Raw genomic sequence first — 17,218 nt, forward strand, 5'->3', positions numbered from 1 at the left:
ACTCTTCCTCACCAATTAAAAACAAATGCTCCTAGGGGACTGAAAACCCAATATAACAACAGTACAGAGTTAAGGAACCCTCTTGCTGGACTCAAATTAAAAGGCATGCCCCCCCCCAAAGTCTGAATTTGAGAACATTCAGATTTAAGGGGAAGGAAGAAGGAAGGTCCCAGCACCCCTCCCCCACCTACAGTACTGAGCCACTAGCATTGGCTGAAAACTCTGGGTGGGCAAGGGTGCTAGTAAAGAGGGAGTACCTTGTGGGTAAAGCTGCGCCATGCTCAGGGCTTTGAACACAGGTGGCAGGGAGGCAGCTGGAGGAGGACCACAAAGAAGGCAGCCAAATCACAGCTTAGATACTCCATATTGCCCCCCCTTCCCAAGGTCTTAGCCTCAGAGCACATCCAGCTTTGCAAGTTCAGCTCCACAGGGTTTAATCTTATCAAGCCTTCAAAAGGCAGGGAAGCTCAAGCTCCAACACTCCTCCCTTATAGACTGGTCTGAGAGCCTTGCTAAATTCCAAGGGTGAAGGCTGACAGAAAAGCCCAAACCCACAGATCCAGCCTATAATGAGAGGTGCAAGACTACAGGCATCTACAGTGGGGAAAGAAGGGACAAATATGAGCAAACAACAGAAAACGAAAAAAGAAATTATAATCAATAACTTCTATACAGGCAATGAACAAAGAGCAAATGGAACAGAGGCAGATCAAGGAACAACAAGTGAAAACAGAGGAACTCCATTGAATTGAACACAGACTTTGGAAGAACTTAAAACACAATTAAGAGAAGCTTAAGACAATTGGGAAAAGAACTTAAAAAGCAAGATAAGTCATGTGGAAACAGAAAATAGTGTCTTGAAAGACAAAATTAAGAAGCTTGAAAATGAGAAGGAGATGAAACATGACATACAAAGAAAATCAGACCAGAAGGAAAAGAATGACCAAAAATCCAGGGATGAAATTCAGTCTTTAAAAATCAGAATAGAACAATTAGAAGCAAGTGACTTCACAAGGCAGCAGGAAACTAAAAAACAAATTCAAAAGAATGAAAAAATTGAGGAAAATATATAAGACCTCATTCACAAAACAGAAGATTTAGAAAATCATTCTAGGAGAGACAACTTAAGAATCATTGGTCTACCAGAAGACCATGACAAAAGAAAAAGCCTGGATATCATCCTACAGGAAAAATTCCAAGAAAACAGCCCCAAGATTCTAAAACAAGAGGGAAAAGTTGAGATTGAAAGAATTCACAGATCACCTCCTGTACTTAATCCCCAACTGACAACACCCAGGAATGTTATAGCCAAATTCAAGAACTATCAGACCAAAGAAAAGATATTACAAGCTGCCAAGAAGATGTCATTCAAATACCATGGAACTACAGTGAGGATAACACAGGATCTGGCTGCATCAACACTGAAGGACTGAAAGGCATGGATTCTAGAAAGCAAGGAAACTAGGTCTACAACCAAGAATCAACTACCCAGCAAAACTGAATATTTTCTTATAGGGGAAAGTACGGTCATTTAATAAAATAGAAGAATTCCAAGCATTTGTAAAGAAAAACCAGAACTGAACAGAAAATTTGATGCCCAAACACAGAACTCAAGAGAAATATGAAAGGTAATTTGGAAAGGGGGAAAAAACAAAATAAAATGAAACAAAAAAACTTTTTCTAAAGGACCCAATAAGTTTAAATGATATGCATCCCTACAAGAAAATAGGATATTGGTAACTCTTAAAAATTGTTATTATCACCTGGATGTCTAGAAGAATTATAATTAGAGGGAACAGTGACAAATTGTATATTATGAAATGCCAAGACATAAATATGTATATAGATATATGTACACATAAATATATATATATATGCATATATATATATATATACAACTAGAGTTTTAAAAAAAGAGGTTAATACTAAGAGAAATGGGAAAAGAAACAAAATGGTGTAAATTTATATGTCACAAAGAAACTCATGGCAGGAAGGGTGGGAAAACATCAATATACTGGAAGGGTAAAGAAATTAGAGATAGGAAATACTCAGTTATTCCATTCATTGAAATTCACTCAAGGAAGGGGAGATCAATAAAATAGGTTGGGGCAGAGAATTGATTTGCACCCTATAGGGAATTAGAAGGGTAACAAAGGGACATGTGGGGAGGGAAGCAATGCAAGGGAAAAAGATGGGGGGGTTGTTTAAAAGACTTTAAAGAAAATAAAAAGGGAATAAGAAGGTAGTGGGGTAGAAAGGGAAGTAAAATAAGGGTGGGAATTAAGGGGATTGATTAAAAACAAAACACTGTTTTAGAAGGAAATAGTTAAAGAAGAAAGTTCAGGACAGCAAGTGGAAATCAAAATGTTGGGAAATACACACCTGGTAATAATAACTCTGAATATGAATGGCATGAACTCACCTATAAAATGCAAGTGAAGAGCAGAGTGGATTAGAAACCAAAACCCTACCATATGCTACCTACAAGAAACACACATAAGGATGGTAGGCACACATAGGGTAAAAGTAAGTGGATGGAGCAAAATCTATTGGGCATCAACTGAGAAAAAGAAGGCAGGAATAGCAATCATGATATCTGACAAAACTAAAGTAAAAATAGATATAGTCAAAGGAGACAGGGAAGGTAATTACATCCTGATAAAAATCACTATAGACAATGAGGAAACAACATGTATGTGCCAAATGGCATAGCATCCAAATGTCTAAAGGAGAAATTGGTGAAGCTCAAGGATGAAATATACAGAAAAACTATGCTAGTAGGAGACCTGAAACTTACTCTATCCGAACTAGATAAATCAAACCAAAAAATAAATAAGAAAGAGGTAAAAGAAGTGAATGGAATCTTAGAAAAAAATACAGTTAGTAAATATGTAGAGAAAAATAAATAGGGACAAAAAAAGAATACACCTCTTCAGTAGCACATGGAACATTCACAAAGATTGACCGTGTATGAGGGCATAAAAACATTAAAACAAGTGCAAAAAGAGTAGAAATAATAAATGCAACCTTCTCAGGTCACAATGCAATGAAAATAATAATTAGTAAAGGTACATGGACAGGCAAATCAAGAATTAATTGGAAATTAAATAATATGATTCTCCAAAATCAGTTAAAGAACAAATCATAGAAACAATAATTTCATTGAAGAAAATTACAATGATGAGACATCCTTTCAAAATATATGAGATGCAGCCAAAGCAATACTTAGGAGGAAATGTATATCCTTGAGTTCATATATTAACAAATTAGGGAGGGCAGAGGTTAATGAATTGGTCATGTATATTGGAAAAAAAATTAGAAAGTAAACAAATTAAAAATCCTCAGATGAAAACTAAATTAAGGATCCTAAAAATTAAAGGAGAAATTAATAAAGTTGAAAGTAAAAGAATTATTGATTTAATAAACAAAACTAGAAGCTAGTACTTTAGAAAACAAATAAAATAGAAAAAGTACTGGTCAATCTAAAAAAAGGAAAGGAGAAAACCAAATTAACAATATCCAAGATGAAAAGGGAGACCTCACCTCTAATGATAAGGAAATTAAGGCAATCATTAAAAACTATTATGCCCAATTATATGGCAATAAATATGGCAATATAGGTGATATGGATGAATGTTTACAAAAATATAAGTTGCCTAGATTAACAGAAAAACAAATAAAATACCTAAATAACCCCATATCAGAAAAAGAAATTGAACAAGCCATCAAAGAACTCCATAAGAAAAAATCCCCAGGACCAGATGGATTCACAGATGAATTCTATCAAACATTCAAAGAACAACTAATCCCAATATTATGCAAACTATTTGAATGAATAAGCAAAGAAGTTCTACCAAATTCATTTTATAACACAAATATGGTAAGGATTCCAAAGCCAGGCAGCTCAAAAACAGAGAAAGAAAAATAGAGACCAATCTCCTTAATGAACATAGATGCAAAAGTCTTAAATAGAATACTAGCAAAAAGACTCCAGCAAGTGATCAAGAGGGTTATTCATTATGACCAGGTGGGATTTATAACAGGAATTCAATGATGGCTCAATATTAGGAATACCATCCACATAATTGACCATATCAACAAGCAAACCAACAAAAATCACGATTATCCCAATAGATGCAGAAAAAGCCTTTGAAAAAATACAACACCCATTCCGAGTGAAAACACCAGAAAGTATAGGAATAAAAGGGCCTTTCCTAAAAATAATAAACAGTATCTATCTAAAATCATCAGCAAACATCATCTACAATGGGGATAAACTAGAAGCCTTCCCAATAACATCAGTAATGAAACAAGGATGCCTATCATCACCTCTATTATTTAACACTGTACTAGAAACACTAGCTGTAGTGATTAGAGAAGAAAAAGAAATTGAAGTTATTAAAATAAGCAATGAGGAGACAAAGCTATCACTCTTTGCAGATGATATGATGGTCTAAAAATCTAGTAGAAATTATCAACAACTTTAGCAAAGTTGCAAGATACAAAATGAACTCATATAAATCATCATCATTTCTATCTATTTCCAACATATCTCAGCAGCAAGAATTAGAAAAAGAAATTCCATTTAAAATCACCTTAGAGAATATAAAATACTTAGGAATCTATTTGCCAAGACAAACACAGGAACTATATGATCACAACTACAAAATATTCTCCACAAAATTAAGGCTAGATCTAAACAATTGGAAAAACATTAATTGCTCATAGGTAGGATGAGCTAATATAATAAAAATTACATTCTTACCCCAACTAATTTACTTATTTAGTGCCATATCCATCAAACTGCCAAAAAACTTCTTCATTGAATTAGAAAAAAACATAATAAAGTTCATTTGGAAGAACAAAAGTTCAAGGATACCTAGTGAATTAATGAAAAAAAATGGGAAAGGAGGTGGTCTTGCTGTCACAGATTTCAAACTATACTATAAAGCAGTGGTCATCAAAACAATATGGTACTGGCTAAGAGACAGAAAGGAGGATCAGTGGAATAGACTTGGGGTAAGAGACCTCAGCATGACAGTCTATGGTAAGCCCAAAGATCCCAGCTTTGGGGACCAAAGTCCAGTATTTGATTAAAAAAAAAACTTCTGGGAAAATTGGAAGAAAGTATGGGAGAGATTAGGTTTGGATCAACATCTCACACCCTACACCAAGATAAACTCAGAATGGGTGAATGACTTGAATATAAAGAAGGAAACTATAAGTAAATTAGGTGAATAGTATACATGTCAGATCTTTGGGAAAGGAAAGATTATAAGACCAAGCAAGAGTTAGAAAGAGTTAGAAAAAAATCAGAAAATGTAAAATAAATAATTTTGATTACATTAAATTAAAAAGGTTTTGTACAAACAAAACCAATGCAACCAAAACTAGAAGGGAAGCAAAAAATGGGGGGGGGGGAACCTTCATAACCAAAACCTCTGACAAAGGTCAATTACTCAAATTTATATAGAGCTAAATCAATTGTACAAAAAAAATCAAGTCATTCCCCAATTGATAAATGGGCAAGTGACATGAATAGGCAATTTTCAGTTAAAGAAATCTAAACTATTAAGTAGCACATGAAACAGTGTTCTAAATTTCTTATAATCAGAGAGATGCAAATCAAAACAACTCTAAGGTATCACCTCACACCTAGCAGATTGTTCAACATGACAGCAAAGGAAAGTAATGAATTCTGGAGGGGATGTGGCAAAGTAGGGACATGAATGCATTGCTGGTGGAGTTGTGAATTGATCCAACCATTCTGGAGGGCAATTTGGAACTATGTCCAAAGGGAGATAAAAGACTATCTGCCCTTTGAGCCAGCCATAGCACTGCTGGGTTTGAACCCCAAATAGATAATAAGGAAAAAGACTTGTGCAAGAATATTCATATCTGTGCTCTTTGTTGTAGCAAAAAAATGGAAAATGAGGGGATGCCCTTCAATTGGGGAATGGCTGAACAAATTGTAGTATATGTTGGTGATGGAATACTATTGTGCTCTAAGGAATAATGAACTGGATGAATTCCATGGAAACTGGAATGACCTCCAGGAATTGATGAAGAGTGAGAGGAGGAGAATGAGGAGAACATTATACACAGTGACTGATACACTGTGGTATAATCAAATGTAATGGACTTCTTCATTAGTAACAATTCAGTGATCCTGAACAACTCAGAGGGACTTATGAGAAAGAACGTTATCCACATTCAGAGGAAAAACAGTGGACGTATAAACACAGAAGAAAAACTAGTGCTTGATTACATGGGTTGAGGGGGATATGAGTGAGGATGTAGACTCCAAATGAACATCCTAGTGCAAACATCAACAACATGAAAATAGGTTTTGATCAAGGACACATGTAAGACCCAGTGGAATTGTGTGTTGGCTAGGGGAAGGGTTGGTGGAGGGATGGGAAAGAAAATGATTCTTGTAACCAAGGAATAACATTCTAAATTGACTAATTAAATACAATTTTCAAAAATGAAACTTTGTTTTTGTACTTCCTTGGGTTTAAGTTAATTAATTGAATTTGTTTAACCTCTCTGAGTCATTTCCTCATTTTAAAAACTAAAATCACATCAACACTACTCCCTTCTCAGGGAGTTAGGAAAATATTTTATAAACAAATCTTCAGGCCCATACATAAATTTGAGTTGTTTTTCTTGGTATGCCCCAAAGCATCTAAGATGGAGCTGAATCCCCAAACAGCTTTTCAATAAATATTAACTGATTGGTTGATGCCAAAAAAATAATGGGGCAGCTAGGAGGCATAGTAGATAAAGAGATAGGTTTGGAGTCAGGAAGACTCATCTTTCTGAGTCCATATGTAGCCTCAAACAATCTTCCTAGTTATGTAACTGGACAAATCACTTAGCCCTGTGTCCATTTCCTCATTTTTAATATGAACTGAAGAGAGAAATAGGAAACTATCTCAGTAGCTTTGCCAAGAAAACCACAAATGAGGTCATGAAGAGTTGGACAAGATTGAACAACATTAACAACAAATAAAACTCCTTTTCTATGTTTTTATAATAGAAATAAACTATTATGGTCTAATGTATAGAGCACTAAACTTGGAGCCATAGAACCTAATTCTACTACAGGCTCTGTCACCACTATATCTGTTACCTTGTGAAAGTCACTGGACCTCCATTCACTTATACATAAAATGAAGGAGTTGAACTAAACTCTACAGTCTCTTTCAGCTATAATATTTAAATTGGGAATGTATGAACTTTTAAAATATATCTTGATAACTGTATTTCAGTGTGATTTGTTTTCTTTGTAATCCTGAAAGTTCTAAGCATTTAAAAATGTTACTGAGAAAGGAACCACAGGATCCACCATACTGGCTAAAAGATCCATAAGAAATCCTTATAAAGCAACCACTATATCATCAGACATTGCAACCACATTGTTCACTTTCTTCCATGATCACTTTTCTACACTGATTACCTTCCCCCGCACATGTAAGTCCAGCCCTCATTTATGCTTCCCCTTTGGGTGTTACATTCCCCCATTAAAAGTAAGCTCCTTAAGAGTAAGGATCAACTAATTTTCTCATTTTTGTATTTCCGACTCTTAGTCCAAGTCCTAGTACAAAATCAGTGCTTAGTCAAATCTCTCACTTTCTCTATGCCTCTGTCTCTCTCTTCACCCCTCACCCCCCCCCCCCCCCGTCTCTCTCCTCTACAAGTCTACAGGGTAAGTCTTCTAGCCTCAGCAGTTCACAGTTTACTAATCTATAAAAATTAGCAGCTAGATCAGAGGGTTTCTAAGGTTCCTTCCAGCTCATAAATCTAAGATTCTATAATTATATAGTATATCTTGATCATGTTTTTTGAATTGTCCCTTTGCAAATAAGAAAAGTGTCTGATGCAGTAGTTTCTTTTTCTAAAATGAATAATAAAACATCTCAGAGATTATCTCCTTGCATTCTGAAAACCACAAACATTTCCTCAATTTTTAAAGTATTTCCTCACAAACATTTCCTCAATTTTTATAAAAAGTCAGGCTTTGGAAATTTCTTTCTAAAATTCTGCTCTCTATAGTTCTAGTTGCCTCATCATTTTGTGATGCCTATATTTCCCTAGGTAGAAACCATTTTCTGGCCTGAAGTCAGACACAAAGTACTTTATAAATTCTACTTTAGTTCCCACAACTTCAAACTATATATTCAGATTGTTTTGTCTTATTACAAGCTGTCAGAAACTCAATGAAGTCTTATTTTTTCCTTAAACAAGACTTTCTTTAGATTTCAGCTCTTGGAACTGACGCTGCAGGCAAGCTGGCTGTCTGTAGACATGTTGACCACAGAGTGTCTGCTCCTTTCACAGAAGAGCAAGAGAAGAACTAGCTTGGGCCATGTAACTGGTAATAATCCTTCTGGCTTTTATCACAGACTACACATTCTGTGCTCACTTGATTCCTTTATGACACTCGAGGAAAAAAAGAGTAAGTGAGACTGTAGGTGTTAACATTGCAATTTCCAGCCTCAGACTCTATTACAATTTCTTAAATGAACTGCTGGGTTTGTCAGCTTAATATATCATTTATTACCTTTCTTGAGAGGAAGAAAAGCAGTCTCGGCAAGAAGAGATGGACAAAGACTAAAATAACCTGTAAATTTCAGGCACCTCAAAATGATATCCAGCAAATTATATTCAATGGGTGCTGAGTCTATCAAAGTGTTACACGCTTAACCATGTTACTTTCATCAATAGTTCTTCCACCCTCCAAGGACAGAATTTCCAGTTTCACTGAAGCACAGAGAGCTAGAAATGCACTTCCAAAGACCAAGAGAGCAGGAAATGGGAGAGTATAAATGAATTGAGAAAGAATTGGTTCACAGTGGTTAATAAGTTTGAGTTCACCATGTGTCACACTAATGAGGAAACTTTTTTAAAAATTATATATTAATTGAAACCAGGTCCAAAATATTTCATACTTTTATAGAGTCAGTCCTTGAATTATACAATTCAATTCAATTTAGATGCAGAAGAGAATGTACCAATCTCTCACTCTAAAGAATCTTTTTCAACATTCCTGATGGCTGACCAGTCATTCAACTCATGTTGGAAGGCTTTTTTTTTTAATTTAATTAATTAATTTAGGATATTTTTCCATGGTTACATGATTTGTATGTTTTCCCTCCCCTCCAGCCTCCCCTCTCTTATAGTCAATGAACAATTCAACTGGGTCTTATCAAGACCCACTTCCATATTATTAATATTTGCAATAGAGTGATCATTCAGAGTATATGTCTCCAGTCATAGAGACATGATATGAACCATGTGATTAAGGAAAATTTTTTTCTTCTGTGTTTCTACTCTCACAATTCTTTCTCTGGATGTGGATAGTGTTCTCTCTCATAAGTCCCTCAGAATTGTTCTATATCATTGCATTCCTACTAATAGAGAAGTCCATTATGTTTGTGCCACAATTTTTCAGTCTTTGTGTATGACATTCTCCTGGTTCTGCTCCTTTTGTTCTGCATCAATTCCTGGAGGTTGTTCCAGTTCACATGGAATTCCTCCACTTTATTACTCCTTTGAGCACAATAGTATTCCAACACCAACAGATAACCACAATTTGTTCAGCCATTTCCCAAACAAAGGGCATCCCCTCATTTTCCAATTTTTTGCCACCACAGAGTGTGGCTATGAATGTTCTTGTACAAGTACTTTTCCTTATTATCTCTTTGGGATACAAACACAGCAGTGGTATGGCTGGATCAAAGGGCAGGCATGGAAAGCCTTTTAATAAGAAGCAGAGAAATTCAAGAGGTAGCTGTTACCCATTTCTGGACAGCTCTAAATTTTGGAAGGGGCAAATAAAATGGCACAGTGGAGAGTACTCAACCTTAAGTCAGAAAGACTCATCTTCCTGAGTTCAAATATGACCTCAGTTCCTTAGTAGCTAGATGACTCTGGGAAAATAACTTAAACTTGTTCTTTTCACCTATAAAATGAGATGGAGAAATACATGGAAATCCACTACAGTATTTTTGCTAAGAAAACCCCAAATGAGGTAATGAAGAGTAGGACATAACAGATGACTGAACAACACATTTTTGAAAAGTTGATGAGGGAGGAGTTCCAGGAAGATGGCAGCTTAGGAGCAGCAATAGTTCAGACCTTGGAATACCCTTCCTTAATAATCACAAACTGAATGCTCCTAGGGGACTGAGAATCAAACCTAACAACAAAAGAGAGGCAAGGAATCCTCCTGTGGACTCAATCCAAAAGGTACGCCCCAACAAAAAAAGCTGGAATCTGAGAACACTCGAGTTTAAGGGGAAGGCAGAAGGAAGGTCACAGGACCCCTCTCCCCCACACAGAGAGCACTGAGCCCCCAGTGGCAGTGGGAATCTCTGAGCAGGCAAAGGTACTGGACTAGAGAATGTACCTCATGAGCAGGGCTGTGCCAGGATCAGAGCATCCAACACAGGTGGCAGGGAAGCAGCCAGAGAGAGATTGAAGAGCTGGTAGCCTGGGCCACTGGGTCCTTCCATTTGGCTCCAGCCATACCGGAGATTTTTGCCTCAGGGCACAACTAGCTCAAACCAGTTGAACTTAATCCCAACAGGAGTCCTCAGAGCTCAGGGAGACCAGGGCCCCCCTCCCCCCAAATTGCTTGGCTTCCAGCAAGGAGAGGAACCTCTGGGCATGCAAAGGTACTAGACTAGAGAGTGTACCATGCAAGCAGAGTTATGCCAGACTCAGAGCATCGAACACAGGCAGTGGGGAAGCAGCTGTAGAGAACTGGAGAGAACCTGGGTGGCTGAGACCTTCCATTTGGCTCCAGACCTTCCATTTGGCTCCAGCCTTCCAGAAGGTTTTGGCCTCAGAGCACTTAGGGTCCAATGCAGTTGAACTTAATCCCATCAAAAGCCTCCAGAGGAAAGGGAAGCTCAAACTCCTCCCTCACAGACTGCACTGAGAGGTCTGACAAAGCCCCAAAACAAAAAAAAATGAGAGGAGCAAGAGCACAGGCAAATACAGGGAGCAAAGAAGGGGCAAATATGAGCAAACAGCAGAAAAATAAGAAAGAAATTATAATAGACACCTTCTACACAGCCAACGGAACAGAGGGGGAGGGTTCAACAAACAATAAATCAGAAACCCCAGTGAAATGGATACAGGTTGTGGAAGAACTCTGAACACAATTAAGAGAGGCTGAAAACAATTGGGAAAAGAACTTAAAAACTAAGATAAGTCATGTGGAAACAGAGGCACTTGAACTAAAATGAGAAAATAGTGTCCTGAAAGCCAAAATCAACCGGCTGGAAAATGTGGCAAAGGAGATGAAAGATGAGGAAAGGAAGATGAAAAATGAGACAAAGAAGTTGAAAGATGAGGTAAAGAGGATGAAAGATGATCTCCAAAGAAAATCAGACCAGAAGGAAAAGGACAACCAAAAAGCCAGAAATGAAATCCTGTCTTAAAGAACCAGAATACAACAACTGGAATTAAGTGACCTCACAAGGCAGTAGGACACTATAAAACAAATCCAAAAGAATGAAAAAATTGAGGAAAATATGAAGCATCTCATCCACAAAACAGAGGATTTAGAAAATCCTTCGAGGAGAGACAATTTAAGAATCATTGTTCTACCAGAAGACCATGACAAAAGAAAAAGCCTGGACATCATACTACAGGAAATTATTCAAGAAAACTGCCCCAATATCCTAGAACAAGATGGAAAAGTGGAGATTGAAAGAATCCACAGATCATCTCCTGTACTTAATCCCCAACTGACAACACCCAGGAATATTATACCCAAACTCAAGAACTATCAGACCAAAGAAAAGATATTACAAGGTGCCAAGAAGAAATCACTCAGATACCATGGAACCACAGTGAAGATAACACAGGATCTGGCTGGATCCACACTGAAGGACCAAAAGGCATGGAATATGATATTCCAGAAAGCAAGGGAACTAGGTCTACAACCAAGAATCAACTATCCAGCAAAACTAACTATATTCTTGCAGGGGAAAGTATGGTCATTCAACAAAATACAAGAATTCCAAGAACTTGTTAAAAAAAAGACCAGAACTGAACAGAAAATTTGATGTCCAAGTACAGCACTCAAGAGAATCATCAAAAGGTAATTAAAAAAGGGGGAAAAGAAAAACAAAACAAAAAGCAAAAAAAAATTAAGACTCAATCACTTAAAATGATATGTAACACTGTAAGAAAAGTCATTGGTAACTCTAAAAAACTGTTGTTATCACCTGGGTAGCTAGAAGAATTACACTTAGAGGGAACAGTGACAAACTCTATAGGATGAAAGGACAAGGCATAAATAGGTATATAGATGTATGCATTCAAAAATGTGTGTGTGGGTGTGTGTGTGTACACACACACCCACACACACAACACATTTTAATACTAAAAGAAATGGGAATAGAAACAAATGGGGGTAAATTTATATGTCACAAAGAAGATCATGGAGGGAGGGGGGGAGAACATCAATACACTGGAAGGGTAAAGAGGTCAGAGATAGGAAATTTTTTACTCTTATGAGCTTTGAACTTTACCCAAAGAGGGAAGAAAAATCCAATCCATTTGGGGCAGAGAACAGATTTGAGCCCTATAGGGGAGTAGAAGGGTAACAAATGGTGTGGTGGGGAGGGAATCAGTACAAGGGAGGGAGAGGGTAGGGTGGTAATTTTAGGAAGATTACAAGGAAAATAAGGAGGGGAATAAGAAGGGAAGGGGGTAGAAAGGGAAGTAAAATACTGGTGGGAATTAGGGGGACCCATTAAAAACAAATATTGGTATAGAAGGAAATAATGAAAGAAGAAAAGGCAGGACCAGGACTAGAAATCAAAATGCTGGGAAATACACAGCTAGTAATCATAATTCTGAATGTGAATGGAATGAACTCACCCATAAAACGCAAGCAAATAGCAGGGTGGATCAGAATCCAAAACCCTACCATATGCTGTCTGCAAGAAACACACATGAGGAAGGTAGATAAGCATAGGGTGAAAGTAAGAGGATGGAACCAAATCTATTGGGCATCAACTGATAAAAATTAGGCAGGAGTCGCAATCATGATATATGACAAAGCCAAAGTAAAAATAAATCTGGTTAAAAAAGATAGGGAAGGTAATTATATCCTGATAAAAGTCAGTATAGACAATGGGAAAATATCTGTACTCAATATGTATGCACCAAATGGCATAGCATCCAAATTTCTAGAGTAGAAACTAGAGGAACTCAAATATGAAACAGATAGAAAAACTATACTAGTGGGAGACCTGAACCTTCCTCTAACTGAACTAGATAAATCAAACCAAAAAATAAATAAGAAAGAGGAGAGAGGAGTGAATAAAATCTTAGAAAAATTAGAGTTAGTAGACATGTGGAGAAAAATAAATAGGGACAAAAAGGAATACACCTTTTTAGCAGAAGATAGTACATTCACAAAAATTGACCATATATTAGGGCATAAAATATTGCAAACTAGTGCAAAAGAGCCGAAATAATAAATTCAACCTTCTCAGACCACAATGCAATGAAAATACTAATTAGTAAGGGTACATGGAGAGGCAAATCAAAGATTAATTGGAAATTAAACAATTTGATTCTCTAAAACCGGCTAGTTAAAGAATAAATCATAGAAACAATAACTTCATTGAAGTAAATGACAATGGTGAGACATCCTTTCAAAACGTATAGGATGCAGCCAAAGCAGTACTCAGAGACAAATTTATACCCTTCGGTTTTTATATAAACAAATTAAGAAGGGCAGAGGTCAATAAAATGGGCATGGAAATTAAAAAACTAGAAAGTGAACAAATTAAAAATCCTCAGATGAAGACTAAATTAGAGATCCTAAAAATCAAAGGAGAAATCAATAAAATTGAAAGTCAAAGAACTATTGATGTAATAAATAAGACTAGAAGCTAGAACTTTGAAAAAAACAAATAAAATAGACAAAGTACTAGTCAGTCTAATTTAAAAAAGGAAAGATATAAACCAAATTGACAGTATCCAAGATGAAAAGGGAGACCTCACCTCTAATGAAAAGGAAATTAAGGCAATCATTAAAAACTATTGTGCCCAATTATATGGCAACAAATATGGCAATCTAGGAGATATGGATGAATACTTTCAAAAATATAAATTGCCTAGACTAAAAGAAGAAGAAATAAATTATCTAAACACCCCCATATCAGAAAAAGAAATTGAGCAAGTCATCAAAGAACTCCCTAAGAAAAAAATGCCCAGGTACCTATGGATTCACAGATGAATTCTATCAAACATTCAAAGAACAACTAATCTCAATATTATACAAACTATTTGATAGAATAAGCCAAGAAGGGGTTCTACCAAATTCTTTTTACAACACAAACATGACCCCAAAGCCAGGCAGGTCAAAAACAGAGAAAAAAAACTATAGGCCAATCTCCCTAATGAATATAGATACAAAAATCTTAAATAGGATACTAGCAAAAAGATTCCAGCAAGTAATCACAAGGGTTATCCATTATGACCAGGTAGGATTCATACCAGGAATGCAACGATGGTTCAACATTAGGAAAACCATCCACATAATTGACCATATTAACAAGCAAATCAACAACAATCACATGATTTTCTCAATAGATGCAGAAAAACCCTTTGATAAAATACAACACCCATTCCTATTTAAAACACTAGAAAGTATAGGAATAGAAGGACCGTTCCTAAAAATAATATACAGTACATATCTAAAGCCATCAGCAAACATCATCTGCCATGGGGATAAACTAGAAGCCTTCCCAATAAGATCAGGAGTAAAGCAAGAATGCCCATTATCACCTTTATTATTTAACATTGTACTAGTAACACTAGCAGTAAAAATTAGAGAAGAAAAAGAAATTGAGGGTATTCAAACTGGCAATGAAGCAACCAAGCTGTCACTCTGTGCATAATATGATGGTCTATTTAAAGAATCCTAGAGAATCAACCAAAAAACTAGTCGAAATAATCAACAACTTTAGCAAAATTGCAGGATACAAAATAAACCCGCATAAGTCATCAGCATTTCTATATATCTCCAACCCAGTTCAGCAGCAAGAATTAGAAAGAAAAATTCCATTTAAAATCAGCCTAGACAATATAAAATATTTAGGAATCTATCTGCTGAGACAAACACAGGAACTATATGAACACAACTACAAAACACTCTCCACACAATTAAAGCTACATCTAAACAATTGGAAAAACATTGATTACCCATGGGTGGGATGAGCTAACATAATAAAAATGACCATCCTACCCAAACTTATCTATCTATTTAGTGCCATACCCATTGAACTACCAAAAAAAAATTTTAATGAATTAGAAAAAAACATTAAAAAGTTCATTTGGAAGACCAAAGGATCAAGGATATCCAAGGAAATAATGAAAAAAAATACAAAGGAAGGTGGCCTTGCAGTCCTGGATCTCAAACTATATTACAAAGCAGTGGTCATCAAAACATTTTGGTACTGGCTAAGAGACAGAAAGGAGGATCAGTGGAATAGATTTGGGGTAAGTGACCTCAGGTAGACAGTCTATGACAAACCCAAAGACCCCCAGCTTTTGGGACAAAAATCCACTATTTGATAAAAACTGCTGGGAAAATTGGAAGACAGTGTGGGAGAGATTAGGTTTGGATCAACACCTCACAACCTACACCAATTTAAACTCAGAATGTGTGAATGACTTGAATATAGAGAAGGAAACTGTAAGTAAATTATGTGAATACAGAATAGTATACATGTCAGACTTTTGGGAAGGGAAAGATTTTAAAACCAAGCAAGACTTAGAAAGAGTCACAAAATGTAAAATAAATAATTTTGACTACATCAAATTAAAAAGTTTTTGTACAAACAAAACCAATGTAACTAAAATTAGAAAGGAAGCAACAAATTGGGAAACAATCTTCATAACAAAAACCTCGGACAAAGGTCTAATTACTCAAATTTATAAAGGGCTAAACCAGTTGTACCAAAAATCAAGCCATTCTCCAATTGATAAATGGGCAAGGGACATGAATAGGCAGTTTTTAGTTAAAGAAATCAAAACTATTAATGAGCACATAAAAAGTGTTCAAATCTCTTTTAATCAGAGAGATGCAAATCAAAACAACTCTGAGGTATCACCTCACACCTAGAAGATTGGCTAACATGACAGCTATGGAAAGTAATGAATGCTGGAGGGAATGTGGCAAAGTTGGGACATGAATGCATTGCTGGTGGAGTTATGAATTGATCCAACCATTCTGGAGGGCAATTTGGAAGTATGCCCAAAGGGTGATAAAAGACTGTCTATCCTTTGATCCAGCCATAGCACTGATGGGTTTGTACACCAAAGAGATAATAAGGAAAAAAGATTTGTACAAGAATATTCAGAGCTGAGCTTTTTGTGGTGGCAAAAAAATTGGAAAATGAGGGGATGCCCTTTAATTGGGGAATGGCTAAACAAATTGTGGTATATGTTGATGATGGAATACTATTGTGCTAAAAGGAATAATAAAGTAGAGGAATTCCATGGAGACTGGAACAATCTCCAGGAAGTGATACAGAGTGAAAGGAGCAGAGCCAGGAGAACATTGTACACAGAGACTGATATACTGTGGTACAATCAAACATAATGGACTTCTCCAGTGTGTCAATGCAATATCCCTGAACAATCTGCAGGGATCTAAGAGAAAAAACACTACCCATAATCAGAGGACAAATGGTGGAAGTAACAACACCAAGGAAAGGCAACTGCTTGACTACAGGGGTTGAGTGGATATGATTGAGGAGAGACTCTAGATGAGCACCCTAATGCAAATACCAACAACATGGAAATGGGTTCAGAGCAAGGACACATGTGATACCCAGTGCAATAGGTTATGGGAGGGGTGGCGGGAGGGGGGTGGAGGAAAAGAAAATAATCTTTGTTTCCAGTGAATAATGTTTGGAAATGACCAAATAAAATAATGTTTAAAAGTTAAAAAATAAATAAATAAAGAGGAGACAGTAAATAAATGAAAAAAAAAAGTTGATGAGTCAAATCCTACCATCCTATTCTATTCAAGTTCCATCTCAACCCACTTATACAGCACAAGTTTAATTATTCTCTCACATGGTAGTTTTCAAATATTTCTAAATAATTACCATGTTTTCCCCACCAACAACCCACCACTCTCACCTTCTTCTCTATTCAATATCCCCAATATTTT

At 36.3% G+C, this 17,218-nt stretch overlaps 1 protein-coding gene across 1 annotated transcript in view; it reads right to left on the reverse strand.

The window, feature by feature from the left end:
* Positions 1–17,218, reverse strand: part of OCA2 (OCA2 melanosomal transmembrane protein) — a 575,033-nt gene that overhangs the window by 283,148 nt on the left and 274,667 nt on the right. The gene's annotated exons all lie outside the window — the stretch shown is intronic.

This window comes from Monodelphis domestica, chromosome 8, assembly GCF_027887165.1.
Source record: "Monodelphis domestica isolate mMonDom1 chromosome 8, mMonDom1.pri, whole genome shotgun sequence".
Classification (NCBI taxonomy): Eukaryota; Metazoa; Chordata; class Mammalia; order Didelphimorphia; family Didelphidae; genus Monodelphis; species Monodelphis domestica.